This window comes from Microtus oregoni, unplaced genomic scaffold (genome assembly GCF_018167655.1).
Source record: "Microtus oregoni isolate MIOR12 unplaced genomic scaffold, Mior012 000069F_ref0000032, whole genome shotgun sequence".
NCBI lineage: Eukaryota > Metazoa > Chordata > Mammalia > Rodentia > Cricetidae > Microtus > Microtus oregoni.
In genome coordinates this window covers 608,196-617,460 of record NW_024543976.1, presented here as the reverse complement: position 1 = coordinate 617,460, position 9,265 = coordinate 608,196, and positions in this window count along the sequence as shown.

The following is a 9,265-nucleotide window of genomic DNA, read 5'->3' as shown; positions in this document are numbered from 1 at the left end:
GCCTCCCGGAGCCCAGCCCCACTGTTTGTTTATGTGAACTTCATGTTCTCTCTACCTCTCCCGAGCCTCCAGCAATATTGAGAAAGCCATAAAATGCACTTGGAGAAGGCAAGTACTGATGGACCGGGGAAAGAAGGGAGAGTAGGGAATCTGGGTAGAATTTCAACAGGGAGAAAGAAGTAGATGCTAGCTGCCTGGAGAGCCAAGGCTCTGCAGTCTCCTGGAGGTCTCCGAACAGCTGCCCTAGCATTCTCCCCACTGTATTTCCTGAGGAAGTAAGAATCAGGCACCCCAGAGCCAAGAGGCAAGATCTCATCAAGTCCTGCCATGGGTTAAAGAGGCTGGCGAGGGTTGATCTGAGTGTCTCCGCCAAAGAGATTTTGCCCACCCTTTTATTTTGTTCATGGCAAAATAAAGACATGCCTGCCTCTGCCCTGGGCAAGAAGGCTTGTAATCTCCCCCTCCCCTACCCCATCCCCAGCTCCAAGAGTTAAAGCATCCCGTGGGCTGGAAGTGACTGGTCTTTGACAGCTCAATACCTCTGCTAAAAATCAGGTCTCTGTCCTGGGGTAGTAACAATGGGGTGCCCCACAAGGGCAGCGGGGACCTTGCTTCAACTTGAATAGCTATGGTAGTGGCAGTATGGAATCAGGCAGCCGCTTAGTGGGTGTTCAGAACTAACAACCTCCGCTCCGTTCTTTCTTTGTGTCAATGGACAAGTGCAAGCTGTAGGGCTTGTGAAATAAAACAGCAGCCTTCTGTGACCTCCTGCTTCTCAGCAGCCGTCCGTACCAGCTCAATTATCAGCTCAAAGCTGATAAAGTAGACATCATCCTGCAGCCCACGCCCACACTCAATCTAAAAGGAAAAAGAATCAGACGGTTCAATAATCACAAGTTTTAAAAACCGTAAGCCGGAACTGACGGTTTTTGATTTGAGACCTCTAGGGAGAACACAGTAGCGTATCCCTTAAGATATGTGGAGCCGAGATTTTGCAACTAGTTGCTGCCCTGCAGCCTGGTGTTGAGCCCAGCTTGTTCTTGTATCTGCTATCTGTATAGTCATCTTTTCTCTTCTCCTACTCACTATCATGAGTGGGGGTCCATCCCTCCTTGTCTGCTACCTGATTCTATAGCGGAAAGCGTGGCAGCCTTACTGCCCTTCCTGGGATTTGTGTGGGATGTTCCCAGTACAGTGCTTGCCCATTCCCTGCTCCTGACTTCATGGCTTGGCCCTTTGCTCTCAGGTCAATCAGTACCAGAGGCTTTCCTTCCTTAGGCCCATCCACATTTTTTAAAACAAATGTTTACTCAAGAGACTGAAAAGCAACTGTTCAGAAATACATTCAACTGTGAAAATATTGGGTTGATATGAAAGCAAAAGTTCAAGAACAGCAGAAGTTCTCGTATCAAAAGAAAATGTTGGCTTTCCTTGCTCACTAATGTTCCACTCCTGGACAGGTATGGAAGGGGGACTTGTGCCATTTTCTCTGTAAATCATTGACTTTGGCCAGGGAGAGAGAGAGAGAGAGAGAGAGAGAGAGAGAGAGAGAGAGAGATGGTTCATGACTGTCCCTTAAAGTTTTGCTTATTATATTTTTATCTTTTATCTTTGGGTTAGTCTACCAGTCAACTGTGAAACAAATGAAGACCCAGTCAAATGAGATAGGTAAACACCTTTTTTTGTTTGTTTTGTTTTCCAAGACAGGGTTTCTCTGTGTAACAGCCCTAGCTCTCCTGGAACTAGCTTTTGTAGACCAGACTGAGCTCCACCTGCCTCTACCTCCTGAGTGCTGGCATTAAAGGTGTGCACCACCACCTCCCATCTTTTTTAAAAAGATTTTTGTTTAAATGTGTATGGTGAGTGTTTGTTTGCTTGTGTGTATATGTGTGCCACATGCATGCTCAGTGTCTGCGCAGACCAGAACATGACGTCAGATTTCCCTGGAACTGGAGTTACAGATGTTTGTGAGGTGCCATGTGGATGCTAGAAACTGAAACTGAACCTGGGTCCTCTGCAAGAGCTCCAAGTGCTCTTAACCATGGAGCTGTCTCTTCTTCCCTGCAATGTCTCTGTGTTTGGAGCGTGTTATAGCGATAGAGTCCACAACCCGCTATCACAGCATTTGGCTGAGATTCAAGGGCAGGCAGAGGAGTGAGAAGTCTCTAGAGAGGAACCTGGGAAGGCTTCCTGACTGGTCTGGCTGAAGGATTATGGCACCAGGAGCTGCGAGTGGGCTAGCCAGAAGAGGGTCTCCTATGGGACTGATTACAGTAGAGAGCTGCCCTCCTCCGGTTGGGGTTAAGTTGTAAGTGAGGCCATAAACTAAGGAAGGTACCAGATGCTAACCAACTTGTGGGTATTGGGGTGGACTGTCCCAGAAGTCATTGTTTAGCTTCCTGGGTTTTCATTAGAGACACCAATCTAGCCTGACTACACCCTGACTTCCAGTGGTGCTTCTGGTTGTCAGTCATAGAGAAATGGGAGGGTTTTCAGGCAAGATGCTGTAGGTTGTGGACTCAATCTCTCTTCAAGTATATAGTATGGTCATTATCTATGCATTACCTATGCAAAGCATATTAGTTCACTCATAATCATTTTTGGGGAGCTGTGCATCTTGTATATGTGCATGTGTGTGGAGGCCTAAGGACAAGTTGATCTTCAGTATTGATCCTCAGGTACTGTCCATCTTTCTTTCTTCCTTTCTTTCCTTTTCTTTCTTTCTTTCTTTCTTTCTTTCTTTTTCTTTCTTTCTCTTTCTTCTTCCTTCCTTCTTTTTTTTCTTCCTTTTTTATTTTTTAAAGACACTGGCCTGGAGCTCACTAAGTAGACTAGCTAAGCTCCAAGGGCCTGCCCATCTCCACCTGTCCAGCACTGGAATTGCAATCAGGCATCACCATGCAGGTGTGTGGGGGGGGGGGTGTGTGTATCTGTGTTTCTGTGTGTATATGTCTCTGTGTGATTCTGTGTGTATGTATGTCTGTGTGTGTGTGTGTGTGTGTGTGTTTAAAGTGGGTTCTGGGACTTAAACTCAAGCCCTCTTCCTTGTGAGGCAGACACTTTACCAACTAAGCTGTCTCTTCAAGCCTTAACTTAATTTCCTTACGTACTAGAATTAAACCCCTAGTTTTTGTTCTTCCCATTGTAAACAATGTTTCTCTCCATTCTGTAATATCCCTGCCACTGCTTCTCAGTTTCCCTTTTCTCCTTTCCAGCTGCTTTTGGTTGCATCATGACTTAAGCAATGTGAATGAGATTCTGTTTACCCAGAAGGAAGCAGGGGAGGCAGTGGTTCCATGTCTCTGTAAGTTTTTACCTCTAGAAATGTAATGTTTCTTCTAGTCCTGGGAACTGAACCCAGAGCTTCAGGCATGCTGGGCAAGCACTCTACCACTGAGCTATATTCTCTGATAGAAATGCGGTATTTTAAACAACTATATAAATTTGAAACTTTGGGGGATTGTTGAGACAGGTCTTTTTTCTGTGCAGCCCTGGCTGTCCAGGAACTTACTCTTGTAGACCAGGCTGGCCTCAGACTCAGAGATCTTCCTGTCTCTGCTTCCTGAGTGCTGGGATTAAAGGCCTGCACCACCACCACCCCCTGGCAAAATTGAATCTTATTATGCATACTTTTTTTTAACAAAATGATATGTGCAAAGTTCTTGGTCTTGAATATCTGAATAATATCCTTTCTTTCCATTTCCTGTCCTGTTGATGACAATCTAACCTGCATATTCAATTCTAACACTGAGCTTGGGGACTTGGAAAGCCTTTCTCTCTCCACATCTGTAACCCAATGTTGTGAATCAAATGATCTGTTACCAATCTAATTCTTGGTTTTGTTTTGTTAGGTCAGTTAGTTCATTTTGTTAAGACGGGGTTTTGTTCTATAGCCCAGTCAGCCCTGGAACTTAGTAGAGCCCAGGCCGCCATGGAATTTCTGATCCTCCTGTCCCAGCATCCCAAGAGGAATCTAAAATTGCAAGCATGTATCACCATGCCTGGCTTAATATTTTTCTGTTTTTTTTTTTTTTCTTCCTGGAAGCCCTTAGGATTTAGCTGTCTTTCCTTGCTCTGAGGTTACATAAGGATATGCACTGTGGACCAAATATGTCTCCCAAGGCTCACATGTCAAAAACCTATTCTTTAAGTGGCAGGATTTAGACAAAGGGCCTTTGGGAAGCAATTAAGTGACGAGAGTGGAACCCAGGTGATGTGACTAATTCTCTCCTAGGAAGAAGCGTGAGAAAGTATATTTCTTCTCTCTGCCCTCTACTCTATGATGATACAATAAGAAGACAATTTCCTTTGAACAAAAGGAAGGGCCTTGCCAAGAGTTCCACCATGCTAATGTCCTGATCTCACCTCCCATCCTCAGAACTAAGAAAAGAAATGGTTTTAGGACCATCTGACCTCATTTTACCTTAATCACCTCTGGAAAAAGTTATATGCCCAAGTCTGGTTGCATTCTGAGGCACCAGGCATTATAACTTCAAGGATCGGGTTTGAATGAGGCACAGTTTAGCCCACAGGATTATAACAGAGTCCACAGAGAAGGACCCTACCACTTCTGTAAGTCAGAAGGACCGAAGGGGTGTCACTGTGCTGAAGTCCTTCGGTAAACTCTAGCAAAGGTTTCCTTTTCTCACATCTTCTGATCTCCTGGCGTTCCTTAGCTATGGGGCCTTCCTCCACATTTAGAATTCCCAGCAACGGGTCTTTCTAATTCTGCATCTACCACGCCTGTAACTGCTGCTGTTGCTCTGAGACAAGGTCTCACAATTCCTAGGCTGCCCTCAAACTCTAGATCCCCCTGCCTCATCTTCCACAGTGCTGGAATTACAGACATGTGCTGCCAGGCCTAGCCTAACATTCCCATTCTGTGCTTAAATCTCCCTCTGTCCCACCTTGTGACACACGGTTATATTTAAGGCTTACTATCTTAGTTGCTCTTCTGTTGCTGTGATAGAAATACAATGACAGAAGGCCTTAACGGGGGGAAGGGTCTGCTCTGGCTCATAGCTCAAAGGTACAGCCCATCATGTGGAGGAAGTCAAAGCAGCAGGAGCTTGAAGCAGCTGGTCCCATCATAGCCATAATCAGACGGCAGAGAAGAATGCATGCTCTGAGCTAATATCTTGAAGACTGACCTAGAAGATGACCTTTGGTACGTGGCAGTCAATGAGACGACATTTGAAGTATAGAGGCAATGGTTCCAATTGAATTAGTCAGTCTTGGTGCTGTGACAAAATGCCTGTTAAGAAGCAACTTATGGGCAAAAGATTGGCTTACAGTTTGCTGGAACACAGTCCTCCATGGTGGGAAAGGCGGAGCTATAGGAGTGTGAGGTAGCAACTCAACTTAGCATCCACATCAGGAAACAGGGAAATGATGGTAATGGCCCTTCCATTTTCCCCTTTTATTAAATAACTGTTTTTTTTTCTTTTACATTTACCTAATAGGATCAGGAGCTATTTACCATGGCCTGTGGAGGTCAGACAACAACTCATGGGAGTTGGTTCTCTCCTTCCACTACGTAGATCATGGGAATCAAACTCAGATCTTCTGTCTTGGCAGTGGGCTCCTTTACCCACTGAAATCTTGTCATCCCTCTACTTTCTCCTTTGTGTTCAGGACAGGACACCAATCCCACAAAGTGACTTTCTAACATTCAAGGTGTGTCTTCCCACTCAATTGAAGCTCTCTAGAAACACCTTCATACACAGCCAGACGTTTGCCTCTTAGAAGACTAAATTACATCAAGTTGACAGTCAAGATTAGTCATCATATCCGTGATTCTTGCAATATTGTGGCACCAAAATTTTGCAAAAAGAAAAAGCTTTATAGTGAGGGACAGTCATCAAAGAGGAAATAGAAATCTCAAATCTAGCTCCTCAATCAGTTGTTATTAGGCAGTCTATAGGAAAGGATTCTCCACAGAAATGGCTTTCTGTGAACAAAGCTTATGGGAAGTGGGATGGGGTGTGAAGGCTCTCCCATCTGTGTTAACTTTTGTCCCTGGGAGATGCTTCTTGGTAACATCAGTCAGGAGATAAATTCTGCAGTGCTCCTATTGTAATTCACCCAGACAGTGATAGACATATTGCCTTCTCCAGCAACAGTTACCTCCAGGGGATGAACAGAGAATCCCAGCTTTAGGTTCCTACAGCACACTGCTGCTTCCCTTACCACAGCCTGCTGTGCTGTGCTCCGTCTCTCTGAGAATGTGCTGTCCATCCTCCAGTTGCATCTTTGCAGCCTGGACAAGCTCGACTCTTAGGGGTACCTATGTCCCTGATGTGAAAGCACTTTTTCTGGCAGTTCCCACTGACCCCAGCCCTTCCTGAGCAACGTAGCACCATTGAGACCAGCCTTGACTGCTCCATTACAGAGGAGGGAAATATCACACAGGTTTGGTTCCTTGTTCTTTCTCTTATTCTATCCAAAGAATAGTGTAGTTTTTTAATTTTGTTGTTGATGGTGGTGGTAGTTGTTTGTTTTTGTTTTTTAAGTTCCAACTCTTCCCTTTTATCCATGTGCATGGAAGTAGCTTCTAATTCAGTGGTTCTCAACCTTCCCAATGCTGCAACCCTTTAATACAGTTCGTCATGTTGTGGTGACCCCCCAACCATAAATTATTTTCATTACTTGATAACTGTAATTTTACTACTGTTATAAACTGGTGTGTAAATCTCTAATATGAAGGATATCTGATATGTTACCCCTGTGGGAGTCCTAACCATCCATCACCTTACCTTGGAAGACCAGATGGCTCTGTTTTGTGTTGGCAAAACACAACTGAAGGTCTTCAGAGTGCTGCTCTGTGTATGCTGTAACGGGGAATGTGCACCATAGAACATCTGTCAAAATCCCAGAACTCTCACAGCTGCAAGTTCAAGGCCCACCCATTCCAGATAGTGAATCTTATGCCAAGCAGCACTGCCTATGTAGCAAGAACTGTCTTTAAAAAAAAAATCTGGGTGATGGTAACACACACCTTTAATCCCAGCACTGGGGAGGCAGAGGCAGGTGGAGCTCGGCGAGTTTGAGGCCAGCCTGATCTACAGAGCTAGTTCCAGGACAGCCAAATCTACACAAAGAAACCCTGTCTTGAAAACAAACCAACAAACAAAAAACAAAACAGTAACAGATGAGCAAATTATAGAGAGCATAGGTTTATGTAGCTTCTGATGGCAAGAGGCTACCGTATCATACAAAACAACACTGCTAGTTTCCAGAGAAATGGTTCCACGGCTATATTATTTTCATCCTTTATACTGTAAAAAATAACTTCATTTGTTCTCATATTTAATTGATGATTTGACTAAGAACGTAATTCTGAGTTTTTAAAAAAATACCTTAAAATTTCCTATTACTGGCACCCATCACCTTCACTTCCAGGGCTGCTTTCAAGAACTCTGGGGACACTGGGATGCCCAACCTTATCACAGTTGATCAGCTTTTGTCCTTCTAACTCAACGGTTCCCAACCTTCATAATTCTGCAACCTTAACACAGTTCTTGGTGTTGTGGTGATCCCCAGCCATAAAGTATTTTTGTTTGTTTGTTTAGGTGTTGGTTTTTGGTTTTTGGTTTTTTGAGACAGTGTTTTGCTGTAGTATTAGAGCCTGTCCTGGAACTAGCTCTTGTAGACCAGGCTGGCCTCAAACTCACAGAGATCCACCTGCCTCTGCCTCCTGAGCGCTGGGATTAGAGGTGTGCGCCCGGCTGCCATAAAGTTATTTTGTTGTTACTGCATAACTGTAATTTTGCTACTGTTATGAATGGTAATGTCATAGCTGATGTGTGGGCACATCATCTGACCCCTGTGAAAGGGCACTGCTGTTCTCACCCAAAGAATTTTCCTGTTTCCTGCCTCTGGGCCTCTGTGATGGGTTTATTTTCATCCATTGTCTCTTTTAGACATTTGATGAGTCCTTTTGAGCAAGAAATTTATATTCATTGTTCTGTGTAATCTTCCTGATTTCTTTCGTTAATGACTTCTTTGTTGCTTTCCTCCTTGTTTATCTGTCTTGCTGGGGATGAACCTTCCGCCTGCCAGGCAAGCATTTATCATTAAGTCATAGCTTCAACTCAACAATCGCTTCCCTTTCTGTTTTGTTTCCCCCTGTGAACTGCTATTACTCAGATGATGGGCATCTTGCACGTCTTGTTTTCCTGTATTTGTCTTGCCTTTTTGTCTATTTCTTTTTGGTCAGCTTTTCTGGGAATTTTTTTTCAGATCTATTAAATTTTTTATGTATGATCTCATAATTTTAAATTTTAACAGGTGTTCTTTTCATCACAATTGGTCCTCATGTATGGTGTGACTTCTTTACCTCTAAGAACGTTTCGCTAGAGGTTTGTTCTTTGTTTTACGTTTTCTTTCAGTTTTGTTGTTCCTGTTGCCTACAAAGCGTGCTTTCCTGTTTCTTGGCTCTCTTCTCTGTCTTATTTGAGGCTTCCCTTGGCAGCCAATCACCCTTGGCTGTCAATTCATATGTGAGGCATAAAATGTTCTTCAAAAGTTTTGGCCAGGTGCCTGGGGTCTGTCAACAGTTCACTTCCCCATGAAATGGCCTGACGGGATCATTTAATGAGGAAACCTGATCTTACCTGTGTTCTAAGATATCTCCTTTTTAGTAGCCTGGCTGCTGCCCTATTGCTGTCTCATAAAAGAAAGGCACAAAAGGGTTGGCATATAGTCAGATGAGGTCATCCAGGACCCTCCTCTTCCAGCCTCAGGACTTGTGTATTTAATGCAGAGACTAACTTCAAAGCAAAGCCACGAGTCTTTAGCTCAAGGGAAGGAATTATAAGGGGAAATCTCTAGACCCATCTTCAAACCAGATTTCAAGTGAGTCTTCCCTGGTTCACAGCACCTTTTTAGCTCTCAAGTTTCCACCTACCTGGAGTCATCAGCTTTGAGCCTCTGAAACCTTGGCACTGTTTTATAAATCAGACCAGGTCTCTAGTCCCTCATTCCTCTTAGAATCCAGCCTTCATCTCTCTTCTAACTCCTTTCTAGCTATTTCTTGAATTCACTAAATATGTTTGCCACTGTCTCCTCTCCTCTGCTCCCTGTTCTTATGGGTCTATGTCTTAAAAAATTCTTTTGCTGTCCTTTTGTGAGGTCTTTGAGAAGCAAAAAAAAAGGGGGGGGTGCAGTTTTGGTTTTTCAAGACAAGGTTTCTCTGTGTAACAGCCCTGGAACTTCCTTTGTAGACCAGGCTGACCTCGCACTCACAGAGGTTCCTAATCCTTTT